This window comes from Bos taurus, chromosome 13, assembly GCF_002263795.3.
Source record: "Bos taurus isolate L1 Dominette 01449 registration number 42190680 breed Hereford chromosome 13, ARS-UCD2.0, whole genome shotgun sequence".
Lineage (NCBI taxonomy): Eukaryota > Metazoa > Chordata > Mammalia > Artiodactyla > Bovidae > Bos > Bos taurus.
The window spans coordinates 2810557-2836078 of record NC_037340.1 but is presented as its reverse complement, the minus strand read 5'-3'; the positions used below and the strand labels follow the sequence as shown (position 1 = coordinate 2836078).

Sequence of the window (25522 nt, the reverse complement as noted above, 5' to 3'; positions counted from 1 at the left end):
AGTTAAGTGTATAATAACATTGTGTATATAATAACAATGTATATACCTTTAGAAAATAACACTGTTTGAAAAATGGCACCAACAGTGCAGCATTGCCACAAGCCTTTAATTTGTTTTTTAAAAAAATGCAATTTATCTGCAAAGTGCAATAAAGTAAAGCACAAGAAAATGAGGTTTTCCTGTATTCATAAAATATTGATTATTCAGTCTCAATCACAACAGTCATTAATCCAAGCCCTGCTAACAAGTTGAGACACAGGTTCAGTTAACTTTTGGAAAAAGACTGTTTAAAAGTCAAGTGAAAGAGTAGGATAAATTAAAATAGCACTCTCTTGGGCAAGTAATTTAGTTCAAGGTTTCTGAATTTGTGGCAATTTTAAACTCAACTTCCATAAAATAGGCCAAAGGTCATGTTAGAAGTTATAGCAATCACAACTTCACTGTGCATTTCACAAACATAAATTGTGCCCCAAATGTGTACATGTTTCTTTTTATCACTGTATTTCAGTAAAGGTCAAATATGGTGATCATTTTACCCAGCTTGAATATTTGGTTCTTTGTATGATTCTAGGTAAGTAGAGAAGGTACTGAGCACTTAGAAAATGTTTGCAAGTTGTTATTAAATGACAAAAGCAAACAAACAAAAGAGAACTTGTGTATATCCAACTGCAGAAAGAACTTTTGGCGAGATATGGTGTCATGATATTTGAGGAACTTTGTATATATTACAGAGTATTGCAAGTAATGGTTAAAAGTACATGAGGCATTTGTGGGAGGGAAGAGTAATCCCTAACTGCTGTTTAAAAGTTATCATTCACTTGTTAATTGCAGTTATAGGAGTTAGAGCACGGCTGTCTAATTGAGCTTTCTGCTTTGATGGGAATGTTTTATATCTGCCTTGACAATGCAATAGCATTAACTCTATAAGGTTACTGAGCTTCCCTATGTAGCTGGTACAGATGAGGAAATGAATACTCTTTTTAAGGAAAAAAAAACTTTATTGAGGTGTAACAGGCATATAAAAATTGCCCATATTTAAAGTGGACAATTTGATGCATGTTGACATATGTATATAACTATGAAATCATCAACATCAATCTAGGCAGTGAATGTTTCCATCATCAAAAATTTTCATGTGGCCTTTATTTATTTATTTTTTTATTTTACAATATTGCATTGGTTTTGCCATACATTGACATCAATCCGCTACGGGTGTACATGTGTTCCCCATCCTGAAACCCGCTCCCACCTCCCTGCCATCCCATCCCTCTGGGTCATCCCAGTGCTCCAGCCCTGAGCACCTTGTCTCATGCATCGAACCTGGACTGGCAACTCGTTTCATACATGATATTATACATGTTTCAATGCCATTCTCCCAAATCATCCCACCCTCACCCTCTCCCACAGAGTCCAAAAGACTGTTCTATACATCAGTGTCTCTTTTGCTGTCTCGTATACAGGGTTATTGTTACCATCTTTCTAAATTCCATATATATGCATTAGTATACTGTATTGGTGTTTTTCTTTCTGGCTTACTTCACTCTGTATAATAGGCTCCAGTTTCATCCGCCTCATTAAAACTGATTCAAATGTATTCTTTTTAATGGCTGAGTAATACTCCATTGTGTATATGTACCACAGCTTTATTATCTATTCGTCTGCTGATGGACATTTAGGTTGCTTCCATGTCCTGGCTATTATAAACAGTGCTGAGATGAACATTGGGGTACATGTGTCTCTTTCGATTCTGGTTTCCTCCGTGTGTATGCCCAGTGGGATTGCTGGGTCATATGGCAGTTTTATTTGCAGTTTTTTAAGGAATCTCCACACTGTTCTCCATAGTGGCTGTACTAGTTTGCATTCCTACCAACAGTGTAAGAGGGTTCCCTTTTCTCCACACCCTCTCCAGCATTTATTGCTTGTAGACTTTTGGATAGCAGCCCTTCTGACTGGCATGAAATGGTACCTCATCGTGGTTTTGATTTGCATTTCTCTAATAATGAGTGATGTTGAACATCTTTTCATGTGTTTGTTAGCCATCTGTATGTCTTCTTTGGAGAAATGCCTGTTTAGTTCTTTGGCCCGTTTTTTGATTGGGTCATTTATTTTTCTGGAATTGAGCTGCAGGAGTTGCTTGTATATTTTTGAGATTAATTCTTTGTCAGTTGCTTCATTTGCTATTATTTTCTCCCATTCTGAAGGCTGTTTTTTCACCTTGCTTATAGTTTCCTTTGTTGTGCAACAGCTTTTAATTTTATTAGATCCCATTTGTTTATTTTTGCTCTTATTTACAATATTCTGGGAGGAGGGTCATAGAGGATCCTGCTGTGATTTATGTTGGAGGGTATTTTGCCTATGTCTTCCTCTAGGAGTTTTATAGTTTCTGGCCTTATGTTTAGATCTTTAATCCATTTTGAGTTTATTTTTGTGTATGGTGTTAGAAAGTGTTCTAGTTTCATTTTTTTACAAGCTGTTGACCAGTTTTCCCAGCACCACTTGTTAGAGATTGTCTTTTCTCCATTGTATATTCTCGCCTCCTTTGTCGAAGATAAGGTGTCCATGGGTGTGTGGATTTATCTCTGGGCTTTCTATTTTGCTCCATTGATCTATATTTCTGTCTTTGTGCCAATACCATACTGTCTTGATGACTGTGGCTTTATAGTAGAGCCTGAAGTCAGGCAGTTTGAGTCCTCCAGTTCCACTCTTCTTTCTCAAGATTGCTTTAGCTATTTGAGGTTTTTTGTATTTCCATACATCACATGGCCATTTAAAGTCTGTCTCTCATTTCCCTCCCTTTCCACCCCTACCTCTGTCCCCAGGAAACCTCTGATCTTATTTCTATCACACTATGTATTAGTTGCATTACCTAGAGTTTTATGTAAATAAAATTATAATAGTATGTATACTTTGTTGGTCTGCATCCTTACTTAGGTTCCTCCAAGTTGCAGCATATACCAATAGTTCATTCCATTTTATTGCTAAGCAATAGTCTGTAGTACGCATACAAAACAGGTGGTTTATACATTTACCTGTTGATAGACTGGGTTGTTTCCAGTTTTTGGCTATTACCAGTAAAGCTGCTGAATAGGCATGCACAAGGCTTCGTATAGGCATATGCTTTCATTTCTCTTGAATGAGTACTCAGATGAAATGACTAGGTCATATAGTAGGCACATGCTTAACGTTTTAAGAAACTGCCAGACTGTTTTCCAAAACACTTAAACTATTTTACTTTCCCCTAGAAGTATATGAGGACCCCAGTCCTTCCACATACTTAACAAGAACTGATGAGATTAATCATCTTTTTTTTTTTTCCTTGCCTCCTTGCCCTAATTAGATTCTCTGGAACGATGTTGAATAGATGTGGTAAGAGCAGACATCTTTGTCTTGTTTTTCATTTCTAAGAGGGGGAAAAACAATCAATTCCCTTACTATTAAATATGATGTTAGCTTTATATCTTTTATAAATACACTTCATCAAGTTAGATAGTTCCCTTCTATTCCAAGTTTGTGAGATTTTTCATTAGGAATAGATGTCAGAGTTTGATAATGCTGTTTATGTGTCTATTGAGAATATAATTTTTGGCTTATTAATATGGTGAATTACATTGATTTTTTTCAAATGTAAACCAAACTTGCTTTTCTGAAATAAACCCTATTTGGCCATGATGTATCACCCTTTTAATATTATACTGTTGAATTCATTTGGTAAAATTTTCATTGAAATCTATACATCTATATCATGGTGATTATTGTCTACTCTACTGGGTTTTGGTAACAGTGATGCTTGATTAATACAGTGAATTGGAAAGGATTCGTTTATTCCATTTTTCTGGACAAGTTGTATAGAATTGATATTGTTGATTCTTTAATTAGTTGAGTTGACCAGGAAAGTTATCTACACTTAGTTTTCTTTGTTGGAAAGTCTTAAATTACAAACTCAAGTTCTTTAATAGATATGATGCTGTTATTGAGTGGGCTTTTGTTGTTTGTGCCTTTCAAAGACTTTACCATTTCATCCAAGTTCACAAGTTCATTGTCACACATTTTTAATTGTCCTTTTTTAAAACTTGTAGTGATGCCTCCTCTATCATTTATAATATTGGTAAATAAAAAATCATGAATGGTAAATTGTGTCATATCTTTTTGTCCTAATCACTCTTGCTGTTATCAATTGTATCAAGAAACAGACTTCTATTTTATTCCTTTTTCCCATTGTTTTTATGCAATGTATTGATTTCCATAGTGACATTTATTTACTTTCTTCTAATTTGAGTTTTATTCCTCTTTTTATCCTGGCTTTGTTAAGGCAAAAGGCGAGGTCATTGCTTTGAGACTTTTCTTACGTTCTTTTATTAATAATACAGCTATTTTATTTATTTATTTTTTCTTTTTCTTTTTTCTTTTTTTCTTCCAATTTTATTTTATTTTTAAACTTTACATAATTGTATTAGTTTTGCCAAATATCAAAATGAATCCTCCACAGGTATACATGCGCTCCCCATCCCGAACCCTCCTCCCTCCTCCCTCCCCATACCATCCCTCTGGGCCGTCCCAGTGCACCAGCCCCAAGCATCCAGCATCATGCATCGAACCTGGACTGGCAACTCGTTTCCTACATGATATTTTATATGTTTCATTGCCATTCTCCCAAATCTTCCCACCCTCTCCCTCTCCCACAGAGTCCATAAGACTGTTCTATACATCAGTGTCTCTTTAGCTGTCTCGTACACCAGGTTATTGTTACCATCTTTCTAAATTCCATATATATGCGTTAGTATACTGTATTTATGTTTTTCCTTCTGGCTTACTTCACTCTGTACAATAGGCTCCAGTTTCATCCACCTCATTAGAACTGATTCAAATGTATTCTTTTTAATGGCTGAGTAATACTCCATTGTGTATATGTACCACAGCTTTCCTATCCATTCATCCGCTGATGGACATCTAGGTTGCTTCCATGTCTTGGCTATTATAAACAGTGCTGCGATGAACATTGGGGTACATGTGTCTCTTTCCCTTCTGGTTTCCTCAGTGTGTATGCCCAGCAGTGGGATTGCTGGATCATAAGGCAGTTCTATTTCCAGTTTTTTAAGGAATCTCCACACTGTTCTCCATAGTGGCTGTACTAGTTTGCATTCCCACCAACAGTGTAAGAGGGTTCCCTTTTCTCCACACCCTCTCCAGCATTTATTATTTGTAGACTTTTGGATCGCAGCCATTCTGACTGGTGTGAAATGGTACTCATAGTGCTTTTGATTTGCATTTCTCTGATAATGAGTGATGTTGAGCATCTTTTCATGTGTTTGTTAGCCGTCTGTATGTCTTTTTTGGAGAAATGTCTATTTAGTTCTTTGGCCCATTTTTTGATTGGGTCGTTTATTTTTCTGGAGTTGAGCTGTAGGAGTTGCTTGTATATTTTTGAGATTAGTTGTTTGTCGGTTGCTTCATTTGCTATTATTTTCTCCCATTCTGAAGGCTGTCTTTTCACCTTGCTAATAGTTTCCTTTGATGTGCAGAAGCTTTTAAGGTTAATTAGGTCCCATTTGTTTATTTTTGCTTTTATTTCCAATATTCTGGGAGGTGGGTCATAGAGGATCCTGCTGTGATGTATGTCGGAGAGTGTTTTGCCTATGTTCTCCTCTAGGAGTTTTATAGTTTCTGGTCTTACGTTTAGATCTTTAATCCATTTTGAGTTTATTTTTGTGTATGGTGTTAGAAAGTGGTCCAGTTTCATTCTTTTACAAGTGGTTGACCAGATTTCCCAGCACCACTTGTTAAAGAGGTTGTCTTTAATCCATTGTATATTCTTGCCTCCTTTGTCGAGGATAAGGTGTCCATATGTGCGTGGATTTATCTCTGGGCTTTCTATTTTATTCCATTGATCAATAGTTCTGTCTTTGTGCCAGTACCATACTGTCTTGATAACTGTGGCTTTGTAGTAGAGCCTGAAGTCAGGTAGGTTGATTCCTCCAGTTCCATTCTTCTTTCTCAAGATCGCTTTGGCTATTCGAGGTTTTTTGTATTTCCATACAAATTGTGAAATTATTTGTTCTAGCTCTGTGAAGAATACTGTTGGTAGCTTGATAGGGATTGCGTTGAATCTATAAATTGCTTTGGGTAGTATACTCATTTTCACTATATTGATTCTTCCAATCCATGAACATGGTATATTTCTCCATCTATTAGTGTCCTCTTTGATTTCTTTCACCAGTGTTTTATAGTTTTCTATATATAGGTCTTTAGTTTCTTTAGGTAGATATATTCCTAAGTATTTTATTCTTTCCGTTGCAATGGTGAATGGAATTGTTTCCTTAATTTCTCTTTCTGTTTTCTCATTATTAGTGTATAGGAATGCAAGGGATTTCTGTGTGTTGATTTTATATCCTGCAACTTTACTGTAGTCATTGATTATTTCTAGTAATTTTCTGGTGGACTCTTTAGGGTTTTCTATGTAGAGGATCATGTCATCTGCAAATAGTGAGAGTTTTACTTCTTCTTTTCCAATTTGGATTCCTTTTATTTCTTTTTCTGCTCTGATTGCTGTGGCCAAAACTTCCAAAACTATGTTGAATAGTAATGGTGAAAGTGGGCACCCTTGTCTTGTTCCTGACTTTAGAGGAAATGCTTTCAACTTTTCACCATTGAGGATAATGTTTGCTGTGGGTTTGTCATATATAGCTTTTATTATGTTGAGGTATGTTCCTTCTATTCCTGTTTTCTGGAGAGTTTTTATCATAAATGGATGTTGAATTTTGTCAAAGGCTTTCTCTGCATCTATTGAGATAATCATATGGTTTTTATTTTTCAATTTGTTAATGTGGTGTATTACATTGATTGATTTGCGGATATTGAAGAATCCTTGCATCCCTGGGATAAAGCCCACTTGATCATGGTGTATGATCTTTTTAATGTGTTGTTGGATTCTGATTGCTAGAATTTTGTTGAGGATTTTTGCATCTATGTTCATCAGTGATATTGGCCTGTAGTTTTCTTTTTTTGTGGGATCTTTGTCAGGTTTTGGTATTAGGGTGATGGTGGCCTCATAGAATGAGTTTGGAAGTTTACCTTCCTCTGCAATTTTCTGGAAGAGTTTGAGCAGGATAGGTGTTAGCTCTTCTCTAAATTTTTGGTAGAATTCAGCTGTGAAGCCGTCTGGACCTGGGCTTTTGTTTGCTGGAAGATTTTTGATTACAGTTTCAATTTCCGTGCTTGTGATGGGTCTGTTAAGATTTTCTATTTCTTCCTGGTCGAGTTTTGGAAAGTTGTACTTTTCTAAGAATTTGTCCATTTCTTCCACGTTGTCCATTTTATTGGCATATAATTGTTGATAGTAGTCTCTTATGATCCTTTGTATTTCTGTGTTGTCTGTTGTGATCTCTCCATTTTCGTTTCTAATTTTGTTGATTTGATTTTTCTCCCTTTGTTTCTTGATGAGTCTGGCTAATGGTTTGTCAATTTTATTTATCCTTTCAAAGAACCAGCTTTTGGCTTTGTTGATTTTTGCTATGGTCTCTTTTGTTTCTTTTGCATTTATTTCTGCTCTAATTTTTAAGATTTCTTTCCTTCTACTAACCCTGGGGTTCTTCATTTCTTCCTTTTCTAGTTGCTTTAGGTGTAGAGTTAGGTTATTTATTTGACTTTTTTCTTGTTTCTTGAGGTGTGCCTGTATTGCTATGAACTTTCCCCTTAGGACTGCTTTTACCGTGTCCCACAGGTTTTGGGTTGTTGTGTTTTCATTTTCATTCGTTTCTATGCAAATTTTTATTTCTTTTTTGATTTCTTCTGTGATTTGTTGGTTATTCAGCAGCGTGTTGTTCAGCCTCCATATGTTGGCATTTTTAATAGTTTTTCTCCTGTAATTGAGATCTAATCTTACTGCATTGTGGTCAGAAAAAATGCTTGGAATGATTTCTATTTTTTTGAATTTACCAAGGCTAGCTTTATGGCCCAGGATGTGATCTATCCTGGAGAAGGTTCCATGTGCGCTTGAGAAAAAGGTGAAATTCATTGTTTTGGGATGAAATGACCTATAGATATCAATTAGGTCTAACTGGTCTATTGTATCGTTTAAAGTTTGTGTTTCCTTGTTAATTTTCTGTTTAGTTGATCTATCCATAGGTGTAAGTGGGGTATTAAAGTCTCCCACTATTACTGTGTTATTGTTAATTTCTCCTTTCATACTTGTTAGCATTTGTCTTACGTACTGTGGTGCTCCCGTGTTGGGTGCATATATATTTATAATTGTTATATCTTCTTCTTGGATTGATCCTTTGATCATTATGTAGTGACCTTCTTTGTCTCTTTTCACAGCCTTTGTTTTAAAGTCTATTTTATCTGATATGAGTATTGCTACTCCTGCTTTCTTTTGGTCCCTATTTGCATGGAAAATCTTTTTCCAGCCCTTCACTTTTAGTCTGTATGTGTCCCCTGTTTTGAGGTGGGTCTCTTGTAGACAACATATGTAGGGGTCTTGTTTTTGTATCCATTCAGCCAGTCTTTGTCTTTTGGTTGGGGCATTCAACCCATTTACATTTAAGGTAATTACTGATAAGTATGTTCCCGTTGCCATTTACTTTATTGTTTTGGGTTCGAGTTTATACACCGTTTTTGTGTTTCCTGTCTAGAGAATATCCTTTAGTATTTGTTGGAGAGCTGGTTTGGTGGTGCAGAATTCTCTCAGCCTTTGCTTGTCTGAAAAGCTTTTGATTTCTCCTTCATACTTGAATGAGATCCTTGCTGGGTACAATAATCTGGGCTGTAGGTTATTTTCTTTCATCACTTTAACTATGTCTTGCCATTCCCTCCTGGCTTGAAGAGTTTCTATTGAAAGATCAGCTGTTATCCTTATGGGAATTCCCTTGTGTGTTATTTGTTGTTTTTCCCTTGCTGCTTTTAATATTTGTTCTTTGTGTTTGATCTTTGTTAATTTGATTAATATGTGTCTTGGGGTGTTTCTCCTTGGGTTTATCCTGTTTGGTACTCTCTGGGTTTCTTGGACTTGGGTGATTATTTCCTTCCCCATTTTAGGGAAGTTTTCCACTATTATCTCCTCAAGTATTTTCTCATGGTCTTTCTTTTTGTCTTATTCTTCTGGAACCCCTATGATTCGAATGTTGTAGCGTTTAATATTGTCCTGGAGGTCTCTGAGATTGTCCTCATTTCTTTTAATTCGTTTTTCTTTTATCCTCTCTGATTCATTTATTTCTACCATTCTATCTTCTAATTCACTAATCCTGTCTTCTGCCTCTGTTATTCTACTATTTGTTGCCTCCAGAGTGTTTTTAATTTCACTTATTGCATTATTCATTATATATTGACTCTTTTTTATTTCTTCTAGGTCCTTGTTAAACCTTTCTTGCATCTTCTCAATCCTTGTCTCCAGGCTATTTATCTGTGATTCCATTTTAGTTTCAAGATTTTGGATCAATTTCACTATCATTATTCGGAATTCTTTATCAGGTAGATTCCCTATCTCTTCCTCTTTTGTTTGGTTTGGTGGGCATTTATCCTGTTCCTTTATCTGCTGAGTATTCCTCTGTCTCTTCATCTTGTTTAAATTGCTGAGTTTGGGGTGTCCTTTCTGTATTCTGGCAGTTTGTGGAGTTCTCTTTATTATGGCGTTTCCTCACTGTGTGTGGGTTTGTACAGGTGGCTTGTCAAGGTTTCCTGGTTAGGGAAGCTTGTGTCGGTGTTCTGGTGGGTGGAGCTGTATTTCTTCTCTCTGGAGTGCAATGAAATGTCCAGTAATGAGTTATGAGATGTCTATAGTTTTGGGGTGACTTTGGGCAGCCTGTATCTTGAAGCTCAGGGCTGTGTTCCTTTGTTGCTGGAGAATTTGCTTGGTATGTCTTTCCCTGGAACTTATTGGCCCTTGTGTGGTGCTTGGTTTCAGTGTCGGTATGGAGGCAATTGATGAGCTCCTGTCAATGAATGTTCCTTGGAGTCAGGAGTTCCCTGGAGTCAGGGTTTGGACTTAAGTCTCCTGCTTCCGATTATCGGTCTTATTTTTACAGTAGTTTCAAAACTTCTCCTTCTATACAGCACCACTGATAAAACATCTACATTAAAGATGATAAGTTTCTCTACAGTGAGGGTCACTCAGAGAGGTTCACAGGGTTACATGGAGAAGAGAAGAGGGAGGAGGGAGTTAGAGGTGACCCAAATGAGATGAGGTGAATCAATAGTGGAGAGAGTGGGCTAGCCAGTAGTCACTTCCTTATGTGCACTCCACAACTGGACCACTCAGAGATGTTCACGGGGTTATACAGAGAAGAGAAGAAGGAGGAAGGTAACAGAGGTGGCCAGAAGGATAAAAGGGGGGAATGAAAAGGAGGGAGACAGATCCAGCCAGTAATCAGTTCCCTAAGTGTTCTCCACCGTCTGGAACACACAGAAATTCACAGAGTTGGGTAGAGTAGAGAGGGGTTAGGGAGGAGACACAGGCGACCTGGTGGAGAAAAAGGAGGGTCCAAAGGGAGAGAGAGCAGTCAAGCCAGTAATCTCACTCCCTAGTGAAAAATGGGTCCTGAAGATTGGGTCCTTAAAGGTACAAAATTGGTAACAAATACATAAAAGCAAAAATTAAAAATCTAGAGTAGAGTTTGGAATTTCAAAAATACGATGTTAAAGAAAAGAAGAAGGAAAAGAAAGAGAGAAAGAACGAACAAACAAAAACAAACAAGGTCGTGAAAATTATAAAGAAAGTACAGGTACAAAATTGATAACTAATACCAGAAAGCGAAAATTAAAAATCTAGAGTAGAGTTTGGAATTTCAAAAATACGATGTTAAAGAAAAGAAGAAGGAAAAGAAAGAAAAAACGAACAAACAAAAACAAACAAGGTCGCAAAAATTATAAAGAAAGTACAGGTACAAAATTGATAACTAATACCAGAAAGCAAAAATTAAAAATCTAGAGTAGAGTTTGGAATTTCAAAAATACAATGTTAAAAAAAAAAAGAAGAAGAAAAATAAAGAGAGAAAACAAACAAACAAATACGAACAATGTCACAAAAATTATAAAGAAAATACAGGTACAAAATTGATATCAAATACCAAAAAGCATAAATTAAAAATCTAGAGTAAAGTTTGGAATTTCAGATATACAATGTTATATAAAAGAAGAAGAGAAAGAAACAGAGAAGAAGAAGAAAAAAAAAAAAGTCACAGAAATTATATAAAAAAAACTATAGGTACAAAATTGATAACATATACTAAAAAGCGAAAATTAAAAATCTAGAGTAGAGTTTGGAATTTCAAAAATACAGTGTTAAAGAAAAGAAGAAAAAAACAAACAAAAAAAAAAACAAGGTCAAAAAAATATAAAATATATATATATGAAGTTTGCTGAAGAAGAAAAAAATAGGGTCTTTTTTTTTTTTGCAAAGTAATAGGTTATAAAAGTGAAAATTAAAGGAACAATAGAGGACTTAAAATTTTTTTTTTTTTATTAAAAAAAAAAAAAGAATGATCGTAAAAATAATAAAAATATATCTAGGGCTTTTTTGGGTTTTTTTTTTGTGGGTGTTGTGGGTTCAGTTCATTTTTGGCTAGTTCCTTGGTCAGATTTATATTTCTCAAGATCTATAGGCCCCTTCCTATGTAGTCCGTAGTAACCACAGGGTTTTGATCTATTGCCTGTAGCTTCCAAGGTGTTTCCCTCTGTTATATCTTCTTCTGTTTGCTAGTCTCTTCAGTATCTGGTTTCCGCCCTGACTCAAAGGGCACGGTGGAGGACACTTTTTTTTTTTTTTTTAGGCTTACTTGTTCAGTCGCGCTGTGGGGAGGGAGGGAGGGATGCTGCAAACAAATAACACTGGCGTGGGCTCGCAGTGCCTCAGCCACCCTGGGTCTGCCCCCGCTCACGGCGCGTGTAGCCTCCCTGTCCACACTGCTCGGACTCTAGGTTGTTCCGCTGGGAACAATCCGAGGCTGGCCCTGGGCTGCATGTACCTCCCAGGTCCAAGCCGCTCAGGTTCAGGCACTCGGGTAGTCCTCAGAGGCGCAGACTCAGTTGGGCCTGCGTTTTGTGCTCTTCCCAGGTCCGAGCGCCAATTTGCTCTTCCCAGGCGAGCGCCAATGCTGCGACTTATCGCCTCCCCGCCACTCGGATATCTGGATGTAAAACCGGTGCACCTTCTCAGGCAGATGTTGACCGTCCAGACCCCCAAGAAGTTTTAGTTAGCAAAGAAGCCTGCTTACAGTTTTATAGATAATGTCTCTCTGGGGCTGCGATTGCCCCCTTCCGGCTCTGGCTGCCTGTCACCGGAGGGGCAAGGTCTGCAGCCGGCTATCTCTGTTCAGTCCTTTGTTCCGTGCGCGGGCCTGGCGGTCTTAGGTTAGGGCTGGCTTTTCGCGTGGTAGGTATCCCACAGTCTGGTTTGCTAGCCCAAATTATTTCGCTCAGATAGCACTCAGGGTATTCAGGCCAGATTCTTACTCTCAGCGATGCAGCCCGCGCCGCGCCTCCCTGCCCAGCCCCGGCTTGCTAATGGCGGATGCAGGCGTCTGCGCTGCTTCTCTGCTGGGGGAGTTACCGTAGGGCTCGCAATCTGCGAGTTTTAAATTGTTTATTTATTTTTTCTCCCTGTTATATTGCCCTCTGGGCTTCCAAAGCTCGGCGCAGATTCGGCAGTGAGAAGGTTTCCTGATGTTTGGAAACTTCTCTCTTTTTAAGATTCCCTTCCCAGGACAGAACTCCGTCCCTCCCTCTTTTGTCTCTTTTTTTTTGTTTTTAATATTTTTTCCTACCTCCTTTCGAAGAGTTGGGTTGCTTTTCTGGGTGCCTGATGTCCTCTGCCGGCATTCAGAAGTTGTTTTGTGGAATTTACTCGACGTTTAAATGCTCTTTTGATGAATTTGTGGGGGAGAAAGTGTTCTCCCCGTCCTACTCCTCCGCCATCTTGGCTCCTCCCAATACAGCTATTTTAAAAAGTCCCACAGGTTCTATTGTCTTTCCATCCCACAAAATTTTATATGGTTTTTTAAAAAATGTTTATTTACTTATGAATATTTCTAATTTTGCTTTTGATTTCTCCTTTAACTCATGGTTTTTTAGAAGTATATTATTTAGTCTCCAAATACTTCGGAACTTTACAGAGATATTTGTTATTGATTTCTTTTCTTCTTTCTCTTTTTTAAAATGCATTTTTAAGTGGAGGATAATTGCTCTACAATATATTATGTTGGCTTCTGCCACCCAACAATGTGAATCAGCCATAAGTATACATATGTCCCCCTCCTTCTTGAACCTCCCTCCCTCCCCCCACCCCATCCCATCATTCTGGGTCTTCACAGAGCACCTCATTGAGTTCCCTATGTTATATAGCACCTTCTGTTAGCTATCTATTTTAAATATGGTAATGCATTTGTTTCAATGTTACTCTCTCAATTTGTCACACTCTCTCCTTCCCCTGCTGTGTCCAAAGCCTGTTCTTTGTGTCTGTGTCTCTATTCTTGCCCTGTGCATAAGTTGATCAGTACCATTTTTCTATATCCATGCTGCTGTGTTAATACACAGTATTTGTTTTTTCTTTCTGACTTACTTCACTTTGTATAACAGGCTCTAGGTTCATCCACCTCACTAGAACTGACTCAAATGCATTCCTTTTTATGGCTGAGCAATATTCCATTGTGCATATGTACCACAATTTTTTTATCCATTCATCTTTCAGTGGACATCTAGGTTGGTTCCATGTCCGACTGTTGTAAATAGTGCTGCAATAAACACTGAATTACATGTGTCTTTTTTAATTGTGGTTTTCTCAGGGTATATGCCCAGTAGTGGGATTGCTAGGTTATATGGTAGTTTTATTCCTAGTTTTTAAAGGAATCTCCATTTTGTTCTTCATAGTGGCTGTATCAACTTACATTGCCACCAACAGTAGAAGAGTGTTCCCGTTTCTCCACACCCTCTCTTGCTTTTATTGTTTGTAGATTTTTTTGATGATGGACATTCTGACCAGAGTGAGGTGACACCTCATTGCAGTATTGATTTGCATGTCTGTAGTAATGAGCGATGTTGAGCATCTTTTCATGTGTTTGTTGGCCATCTGTATGTCTTTGGAGAAATGTCTGTTTAGGTCTTCTGCCCACTTTTTAATTGAGTTGTTTTTTTTTTGGTATTGAGTTGCGTGAGCTGCTTTTGGAGATTTTGGAGATTAATCCCTTTTCAGCTCTTTTATTTGCAATTATTTTCTCCCATTCTGAGGGTTGTCTTTTTATCTTATTTATAGTTTCCTTTACTGTGCTAAAGTTTAATTAGGTCCCATTTGCTTATTTTTGTTTTTATTTCCATTACTCTAAGAGGTGGGTCAACAAGTATATTGCTGTGATTTGTGTCAAAGAGTGTTTTGCCTATAGTTTCCTCTAAGAGTTTTACAGCTTCTGGCCTTTAATCCATTTTGAGATTATCTATTTATTTAAATATGTATTTCTTTTTATTTATTTATTTCACCTTGCTGGGTCTTAGTTGCAGCACACTGGCTCTTTAATCTTCATTGCAGCATGCCAAATCTTCTAGTGGTGGCATACAGCATCTTTAGGTGTGGCATGCAAACTCTTAGTTTCAGGATGTGTGATCTAGTTCCCTGACAAGGATCAAACCAGAGCCCCCTGTGTTGGGAGCATGGAGTCTTAGCCACTGAACCACCTGGAAACTCTCTGAGTTTATTTTTGTGTACAGTGTTAGGAAGTGTTCTAATTTCATTCTTTTATGTGTAGCTGTCCAATTTTCCCAGCACCATTTGCTGAAAAAGCTGTCTTTTCTCTATTGTGTATTCTTGCCTCCTTTGTCAAACATAAGGTGCCCATAAGTATGTAGGTTTATCTCTGCACTTTCTATCTTGTTCCATTGATCTATATTTCTGTTTTTGTTCCAATACCACACTGTCTTGATGACTCTAGCTTTGTAGTATACTCTGGTCAGAAAGGTTGATTCCTCCAGCTCCATTCTTCTTTCTCAAGATTGCTTTGGCTATTCAAGGTCTTTTGTGTTTCCATACAAATTGTGAAATTGTTTGTCCTAGTTCTATGAAAAATGCTGTTGGCAATTTGATAGGGATTGCACTGAATGTGTAGATTGCCTTAGGTAGTATAGTTATTTTCACAGTATTGATTCTTCCATGTATCTCTCCATCTGTTTGTGTCTTCTTTGATTTCTTTCATCAGTTTTGCATAGTCTTCTGTATATATGTTTTTTTGTCGCCTTAGCTAGGTTTATCCCTTGGTATTGTGTTCTTTTTGTTGCAATGATGAATGGAATTGTTTCTTTGATTCTCTTTCTGATTTTTCACTGTTAGTGTATAAGAATGCCAGGGATTTCTGTATGTTAATTTTATATCCTGCAACTTTACTAAATTCACTGATTAGTTCTCGTAGTTTTCTGGTAGCACCTTTAGGGTTTTCTATGTGTAATATCATGTCATCTGCAAACAGTGAGAGTTTATATCTTCTTTTCCAGTCTGGATTCCTTTTATTTCTTTTTCTTCCCTAATTGCTGTGGCTATGACTTCCAAAACTATATTGAATAATAGTTGTGATAGTGGGCATCCTTGTCTTTTTCTTTATCTTTCAGTTTTTCACCACTTAAAATAAAGTTTGCTGTGAGTTTGCCATATTTGACTTTTATTATGTTGAGATAGGTTCCTTTATGCCCATTTTCTGGAGAGTTTTTATCATAAATGGGTGTTGGATTTTGTCATAAACTTTGCAGTTAGCTTTTCTTTTATTATATCTGAGATCAACTTCAAAGGTAGGGTGCATACAGTAGCCTTGAAGGAGACATACCCTTATAACAATAGGAAATCTAATAAAAGCTTCCTTAAGACACTTTTTTTCCCTCCGTGGTGGTTGTTGGGAGGATTTCCATACCTGCATTGCAGGCAGATTCTTCATCATCCAAACCACCAGGGAAGCCCAAAAAGAGAACCGTCTCCACGTAAATGACTCTACCTTAATAAATCATTCAGAATTTACTTGTTAAAACAAGTGTAGGTAATAATACCAGCAAACTTATTACAAAACAGAAACAAACTCACAGACATAGAATATAAACATATGGTTACCAGAGGGGAAAGCTTGTGAGGGAGAAATGAATTAGGAATTTGGGATACAAACTACTGTATTTAAAATAGATAAACAATAAATTCCCACTGCACAGGGAATTGTATTCAGTATTTCATAATGAAGTATAATAGAAAAGAATCTGAAAAAATCTGTTATGCTTTGCTGTATACCAGAAACTAGCACAACTTTGTATTTCTATTAAAGAACAAAATGAAAAAAAAAAAAAAAAAAAACAGTGTAGGAACTCTTGGTGCAAGTCATTCTGTCCTTGCCTCCTTTACCACAGTGGCATGCATCTGAGCAGAAGGCTCAGTTCTGATGTAGAAAGTGGGAAACTTCCTGAATTCTTGTCAATTCTTCCTGAATTCTGGTCAATAACTAAGATTGGCTATCTTGTGTTCTCCACCTCAGCATCAGTTGTCTATTGTCTTTAGTACCTTGATGCCAGTATGTAAATATGTATTCATTTGCTTAGTTTACTAATGACCATCTTCCCTATTAAACTATTACTTTTGTGCAACCAAAGGGCCCTATCTGATTCATGCACAATTCACTATCCTGCCCTGAACCCAAAGTCTGCCCTGTTAAGACCTTGATAAATATTTATTGTTGAATCTATTTCTGAGCGGAGAAGGCAATGGCACCCCACTCCAGGACTCTTGCCTGGAGAATGCCATGGATGGAGGAGCCTGGTGGGCTACAGTCCACGGGGTCGCTAAGAGTCGGGCACGACTGAGCGACTTCACTTTCATTTTTCACTCTCATGCATTGGAGAAGGAAATGGCAACCCACTCCAGTGTTCTTGCCTGGAGAATCCCAGGGATGGGGTAGCCTGGTAGGCTGCCGTCTATGGGATCGCGCAGAGTTGGACACGACTGAAGCGACTTAGCAGCAGCTATTTCTGAGAAAGTAGATTCTTCCAGGCACAAAGTACAGCCCAGTAAAATAGAACCAAAGGGTTGTATTTATAGCCAGTACCAATATTATTAGTGAGTTTGAGGTAAAAGATGATGTTTCTTCCAGATATTTCTACTGTTCTAATGTTGTAAATAAGCAAAGCTGGTAATCCGTGTCTCTATGCAAGCAAAGATTTTTTTAAATTATTCTTAAATAGGAGCATTACAAAGCTTTGAGCTAACTGAAAGAAAGTGTGTTTTTAGACAGAGGTCTTATTATACAGGTGTTGAATTTTGATTGAGGGGAGATGATGTAGGGGGAAGAGCACACGGGAGAAGATACCAACAGATCAACTCCAGATTAAAGGAACTCTCTGCAGCCTTCAGAAAGCTGGCTGTGTAGGAGAGGGAAGTGTGGGGGTATATATTTTCCAAGAGTGATTAGCAGATTTGTTGGTGGAATCTGACCTACAGGAAGACCCCCTGAGTTTATTGTATCAACAAGATCTGTCAGCAGTAATTATGCTAGTATTAGTGTGGAAGGAGGTAGACCAAAATGTCAACAATATCTTGGGTCCTGGGATTCTCAGTTATTTTTTTCCTACTTTTTACTCTTATGTTTATCCCATTTCTTCTATAGAGAACACCGGAACAATATATAGTCAGTGTTTCATTATTTTTTAATACAAATTTATTTATTTTAATTGGAGGCTAATTACTTTACAATATTGTATTGGTTTTGCCACACATCAACATGAATCCGCCACGGGTATACACGTGTCCTAGCCTATCCTGAACCCCTCTCCCTCCTCCCTCCCTGTACCATCACATACAGACTGAAAGTGAAGGGCTGGAAAAAGATAGTGTTTTAAATGTGAAACTTTTACCATTTACATTTGGTTCAAATTATTTGTCTTACAATCTCAAGGAATGCAAATGAAAGTCTACCACAAAAAGCACATATTCTAGGTATTACTGAATTATCAGGTATTTGACAGCCTTAAGCCCTCAAATTGTTTTATTGGTGTTAAAGTACATAAGCTGTTTAAGACTATTTTTCTTCAAATGCTTTCAGAAAAATATTTAATTTTCTGCACAGCTTTAATTTTTGCCTAAATGTTTTATGGCTTGTTAACATGCAACCTGACCTCTATATCTTCTATTTGACCTAATTTATAGATTTTTTTTTTAATGACCTCATTTGACTATGGAGAAAATCCTTGCATGTCAATTTTTAATGTAAATTAATTCTGCCCTAAAGTCTAATAATCACTTTGGAAGCTGTTTATAAAACTGTACTATTAATTTTGACATTTATATTCACTGCAGAATTCCTATGTTTTATTATCCAGTGTTGCAGGATGTAAATAAATGTTTCATTATATGTTTGGGATGTTTAACTAAAGTTTAATAGGCTTTATTTTGGCACAATTTAATATCCCAATAATTCCTTTATCTACAAAATATTTGAGTTATAAGTGAGACAATTTCCAATGATGTGTGTGTGTATTTGTGCTCATTGGTGTCCAACTCTTTGTAACCCCATGGACTGTAACACACCAGGCTCCTCTGTCGATGGAATTATCCAGGCTAGAATACTGAAGTGGATTGCCATTTCCTTCTCCAGAGGATCTTCCCCACCCAGTGATCAAACTCGCCTCTCTTGTGTCTCTGGCATTCGAGGCGGGGTTTTTTTTGTTTGTTTGTTTGTTTGTTTTTTTACCAGGTGAGTCACCAGAGAAGCCCCAATTTCTAATGATATACTTCTATATTGCTTCTCAGGTAGCACTAGTGGTAAAGAACCTGCCTGCCAATACAGGAAACATAAGAGATGTGGGTTCAGTCTCTGGGTTGGAAAGATCCCCTGGAGGTGAAAATGGCAAGCCACTCTAGTATTCTTGCCTAGAGAATCCCATGGACAGAGGAGCCTGGAGGGCTATAGTCCATGGGGTCACAGAGAGTCAGACATGACTGAAGCTACTTAGCATATACACACTGCAGAGTATATGTTTTAACACTGCCAGATTAAAAACCTAAAAAAATCCAACTAGTTGGTATGAACTTTTGTATTGCTGGGCTTCCCTGGTAGCTCAGTTGGTAAAGAATCTGACTGCAATGCAGGAGATCTGGGTTTGATCCCTGGGCTGGGAAAATCCCCTGGAGAAGAGAAAGGCTATCCACTCCAGTATTCCAGCCTGGAGAATTCCATGGACTGTGTAGTCCATGGGGTCACAAAGAGTCGGAACATGACTGAGGGACTTTCACTTTTCACTCTTGTATTGCTAATATAATTTCTATCATATTCTTATTGGAAAATTCATTAATCCATTGTAGTTATAATTTCATCCTTTTTCTTCTCTGGTTACAATCACTCCTAAGATCTTTAAAATATCACAGTAAGCCCAGCAGTGGGATTGCTGGATCATAAGGCAGCTCTATTTCCAGTTTTTTAAGGAATCTCCACACTGTTCTCCATAGTGGTGTACTAGTTTGCATTCCCACCAACAGTGTAAGAGGGTTCCCTTTTCTCCACACCCTCTCCAGCATTTATTGCTTGTAGACTTTTGGATCGCAGCCATTCTGATTCGCGTGAAATGGTACCTCATAGTGGTTTTGATTTGCATTTCTCTGATAATAAGTGATGTTGAGCATCTTTTCATGTGTTTGTTAGTCATCTGTATGTCTTCTTTGGAGAAATGTCTATTTAGTTCTTTGGTCCATTTTTGGATTGGGTCATTTATTTTCCTGGAATTGAGCTGTAGGAGTTGCTTGTATATTTTTGATATTAGTTGTTTGTCAGTTGCTTCATTTGCTATTATTTTCTCCCATTCTGAAGGCTGTCTTTTCACCTTGCTGATAGTTTCCTTTGTTGTGCAGAGGCTTTTAAGTTTAATTAGGTCCCATTTGTTTATTTTTGCTTTTATTTCCAATATTCTGGGAGGTGGGTCATAGAGGATCCTGTTGTGATGTATGTTGGAGAGTGTTTTGCCTATGTTCTCCTCTAGGAGTTTTATAGTGTCTGGTATTACGTTTAGATCTTTAATCCCACTGCTGGGCATACACACTGAGGAAACCAGAATTGAAAGAGACACGTGTACCCCAACGTTCATCACAGCACTGTTTATAATAGCCAGGACATGGAAGCAACCTAGATGCCCATCAGCAGATGAATGGATAAGAAAGCTATGGTACATATACACAATGGAGTATTACTCAGCCATTAAAAAGAATACATTTGAATCAGTTCTAATGAGGTGGATGAAACTGGAGCCTATTATACAGAGTGAAGTAAGCCAGAAAGAAAAACACCAATACAATATACTAATGCATATATATGGAATTTAGAAAGATGGTAACAATAACCCTGTATACGAGACAGCAAAAGAGACACTGATGTATAGAACAGTCTTATGGACTCTGTGAGAGAGGGTGAGGGTGGGATGATTTGGGAGAATGGCATTGAAACATGTGTAATATCATATATGAAACGAGTCACCAGTCCAGGTTCAATGCACGATACTGGATGCTTGGGGCTGGTGCACTGGGACAACACAGAGGGATGGTATGGGGAGGGAGGAGGGAGGAGGGCTCAGGATGGGGAACACATGTATACCTGTGGTGGATTCACTTTGATATATGGCAAAATCAATACAATATTGTAAAGTTAAAAAATAAAATAAAAAAATATATATCACAGTAAGTCATAGAGTATTCTAGATTTGTGGGGCTTCCCTGATAGCTCAGTTGGTAAAGAATTGCCTGCAATGCAAGAGACCCTGGTTCAATTCCTGGGTCAGGAAGATTTTCTGGAGAAGGGATAGGCTACCCACTCCAGTATTCTTGGGCATCCCTTGTGGCTTCCAGCTGGTAAAGAATCCGCCTGCAATGCAGGAGAGCTGGGTTCGATCCCTGGGTTGAGAAGATCCGCTGGAGAAGGGAAAGGCTACCCATTCCAGTATTCTGGCCTAGAGAATTCCATGGACTGTATTCCATGGGGTCACAAAGAGTCAGTCATGACTGAGCAACTTTCACTTCCATGTAATGCCCAGTATGGAAACCACTAATCACCTGTGGTTGTTGAGAACTTAAAATGTGGCTGCTCCCAATTGAGATGTGCCTCAAGTAAAAAGTATATAATGGATTTCAAAGTTTATTATGAAAACATAAATGAAAATATCTCACTGGCAACTGTTGAAATAATATTTTGATTATGTTGGTGTAAAATGCATTATTAAAACTTTGCCTGTTTCTTTTACCTTTTTAATGCAGTTATTCTTTGTGTGTTCTTAGTCATTTGGTCGTGTCTGACTCTATGTGACCCCATGGACTGTAGCCCACCAGACTCCTCTGTCCACAGGATTACCCAGGCGAGAATACTGGAGTTGGTTGCCATTTCCTCCTCAAGAGGATCTTCCCCACCCAGGTATCAAACCTGTCTCTTGTGTCTCCTGCATTGGAAGGCAGATCCTTTACTGCTCTGCCACCTAGGAAGCCCAATGCAGCTAGTAGAAAGTTTAAAATTGCATTTGTGACTCACATTTGTGCTGAATATCGCATTTCTCTTGGGCAGTGCTACTTTAGTGCTTTCTTCTTCACCACGGACACATGTTCTACCAAAAATATTTTGGTGAGTGAAGCCCCCAGTTTTTGTAAACGACATTGAGATTTGGCTAGTAGTATTCATCCAGGCTGCCATGATATCAGTGTCCACTGGACCTCTAACCATCATGTTGCTTGTCTGGGCAAGGAGCAGTAGAAAAGAGGAAGGATTAATAGGACTCATGCCAGACTTGTGACCCTTTTTAATGAGCCTACCTTTTCTCACCAAAGCATTAACTATACGTGGCTAAAATAAAGAGTAGGAAATGTGATCTTTTCAATAATATTCATGCCAAACAAAGTCAGGGTTCTGATGCTATCAAAGTCAATGTCAAGTCAATAACAGCAGTATTAGACATGTTATCCATAAATCCTAACTTTCATTTTCTTTTGATTATTGGGCAGTGTTATCAAACATCCTGATTTGAAGGGGAAAACCCACAAATACAGAAATTTTATGTAAATTTTCTTTATTTTTTTTAATGTTGACACCTCATTCAATTTAAATTTTTTTTTAAGTAATTTTAGGCTATGGAGTAACTGGAGAAATAGTACAAAGAGTTTCTGTACACTATTCATCCCTAATGTTAACATTTTATTTAACCATAATACAGTTGCCAAACACAGGATTTAAAAATGGTTTAAGAGGTGTGCCTGTGGATACAAAATTAGGTACAAGACTATAAACCAGGAGCTGGCAAGCTTTTTCTGTTAAAGACTAGAGAGTAACTCTCTTAGGTATCTGCCAGTACTGTGTAGCTCTGTCCTTGTAGCACAAAAATAGTCATAGACCATATGTGGAAAATGAGAGCATGTCCAAACTTTATTTCAGAAACAGGTGGCAGACCAGATTAGGTCCATGGGTTGTGCCATGTGCCAACACCTGCCATAAACTAAGGTACAGACCCTATTTGATTTCATCAGTTTTCTCATTAATGTTTTTCTTTGTTCAATACAAGCTCCCACATCATATTTAATTGTCTCTGCAATCTCCTCCAATCAAACGGTTACTCATTCTTTTCTTCTCTTTCATGAACCTGACACTTTTGAAGTATGCTAGTCAGTCGTTTGGTAGAATGGCTCACAATTGTCTCATGGTTTCTTGTGATTAGACTGAGGTTTTGTGTGATTACAGATATGAATATGGGCATGGGTTACTATACATACATATGTTTCTTGACTCTGTCCACTGAGAAAGCCTAAGGTTAGTGATCCTCAAATAGCAAAAAGCATACACAGCACCCAGATCCTTGATTTTTTAAACAAAAAGCCATTTTCCAATAAAAGGATCCTGAGCTCTTTGGAGAAGTAGTTGGTTCCATGGCCAGGGTGGGGAAAATAAGAGAATTGTCTGGAATGTATGTGTTTCTCGAAAAAGAATAGGAACATGTCAAAAGGACATATGAACCAGGAGGAGTTCCAAAGGGCCAAAACTGGGACTTTGTGAGCAACTTGATATATTATTAAATTTTGGATTATAACTTGTGAAATAAAATAAGACTCCTTGGTGATATAAATAACTACATAAATAAATGGGGTGATGGGGTACTCTCTTTTATGAAAGAATTCTAATTAATAAATAGCATTGATTACGGACCAGTGGAAGAATGAAAGAGAAAATTACCATTAGGCAGATACCACAGTGATAATTGTTGCAGGTACAATTCACTGATAGATACAAAGACTAAAGTTGGTGGAGGATAGGATATTTGCATAATCTCAAGGTTTAACTTCTAAGAGATTTATGAATTACAAAGGAGCAGGGAATAGTTATATTTCACTAAGTGGCAGATATACCTTAACTGAATGATCAAGGTTAACATCACCAGTAATAAGACATAATATTATGTACCCCTATTTCAAATATTTTAAACATCACTTTGGTTAAAAAGTGAGATTTTGCACTTACATCTCAGTTTGCAGTGTCTACCATGGAGTGTACCCCCAACAATACTTGATTTGCCAAAGTTAAAAAAAAATTTTTTTAATAAAATGAATTTTCTTGCCTCTTAAGAAAGCACTGTATTTCCTTCTTAATTCAAAAAAGTTGGAGTATGACTCAGTTATTGTAGGATAAATGAAGTGTTAATGGGTTTGATATTCACTGGATTCAAATCCTAGAATTGGTAGAATTTCTAGAAAGAAGACAAAGGCCATATATCTTCAGTAACTACACTAGATGGTTAAAAAGTTTAAGAAAACTCTTAAATGGTTAAATCTTTGAATCAGTTATTCAGAATTCACAACTTGCACTTTTTGTGTTCTATTGAATTAATTAAACACCTTCCAGGGCATATTTCTTTAGTTTCTATTGATAGCACATATAGCTGATTGTTCTGCTTTGGGCACTGACACTTTACTTGATAAAAATCCATCTGCTTTCTTTCTTGTAGCCATATCATCAAAGTTCTATTTATATTTCTTTGCTCAGTTTAATCCCTGTGCTCCATTTTGTCATGCATTTGGTTAATATCGCTTTTGCTTAGAATCACTCGCCCTTATTGGGAACTTCAGTTTATTGAAACAAACCACCCCGTTGAAGGCGAATACCAGTAGTGAAACTGCTGCGCAGCCATCACAAAGGGAGATGGTTGCTGAGGCAGCTGCGTTTTCACTCTGACATTCCTACTTTGATTGAACTGCCGCTGTGCTTCATGTATACATTTTAGTTTCTTTTTTTAATGTAAACTTCTGAGCAGTCATATCAGGGAAAAGTAACCAATGGCACAGCATGCAAGATTCATAAACCTAAAGATCCATGACTTAAAGATATTTGCCTGTGAGTACAAAATTAGGTAGGAATGTGAATATTTAGAATGAGGTAATAACTCATAACAAATTATGAAGTTAATAAGCTAACAATGCAAACATCACAAAATCAGAAAAGCAGTATATTTTTATTAATAGAATGCCATGCTGCTGCTGCTGCTGCTAAGTCATTTCAGTCGTGTCCAACTCTGTGCGACCCCATAGATGGCAGCCCACCAGGCTCCCCCATCCCTGGGATTCTCCAGGAAAGAACACTGGAGTGGGTTGCCATTCCCTTCTCCAATGTGTGAAAGTGAAGTCCCTCAGTCGTGTCCCACTCTTTGCAACCCCATGGACTGCAGCCTACCAGGCTCCTCTGTCCATGGGATTTTCCAGGCAAGAGTACCGGAGTGGGGTGCCATTGCCTCCTCCAAATAGAATGCCATACTACCTCTCATACCACCTGTCTAATATCTTGGCCACTGTATATGTTGGCACAAAATGCTTTGATTATCTCTTTACTTTTAAATATAAAAATTATTTTGAAACATCCTTCTGCAAAGAAAATAGAATCATAATACAGCTTTCTCTTTAAGATGTCTGACTGAAGTTTATTTTTTACTGACATCTAGAAAAGCTTATTTGGGTATCACATCTTGTTATCAGTAGTGGTATGTAAACTTTTTTAGAATTATCAAATTTTGAAAAACCTCTACCATATTTCTTGAATGCATGAGCCATAAGGTTTCACAACATTTGAAATTTGCTTGTGCAATGACTAATCTTAACACTCTTTAAATTGATGAACCACATCTCCAGTGACTTGTCATTGTTTGTTCTATGATGAATTTTATCTTCATAATCTTTATTTGTGTCAAATTGAAAAATGGAAATATGCTCAAGTGTTCATATGATTCACTTTTTTATTAATTGAATTATCAAATAAGAACCAGTCTGTTACTTCTATTTACCATTTTCCTCCTAATGAATGCTTTGGATGTGGTCTGAAAATTATTTTAGTACAAAAGACTTCTTCAACATCAGAATAATTTCTATTGGTTTAATCAAATGTTCATTTCATATTTAATTTTTAAGGTCTTTCTTCCATTCTTAAATAAAGATATAAAAGTACCTTTCTTATATGATCAAAGGAAAGAGGTTTAGTTTCTCACTTGTTTTAATGATACCTTCAAAACAACTTTCCATGTGCTG

The 25522-nt window shown here is 37.4% G+C and overlaps 1 protein-coding gene across 3 annotated transcripts in view; it reads left to right on the top strand.

Annotated features, from left to right (window-relative positions):
* The window catches only part of PAK5 (p21 (RAC1) activated kinase 5), a 424652-nt gene that overhangs the window by 152840 nt on the left and 246290 nt on the right, over positions 1-25522 (top strand). The window contains exon 1 of one of the 3 annotated variants that reach the window (XM_059892555.1): positions 21188-21386. The gene's annotated coding sequence lies outside the window, so the exon portion shown is untranslated. 3 annotated transcript variants of the gene reach the window in all.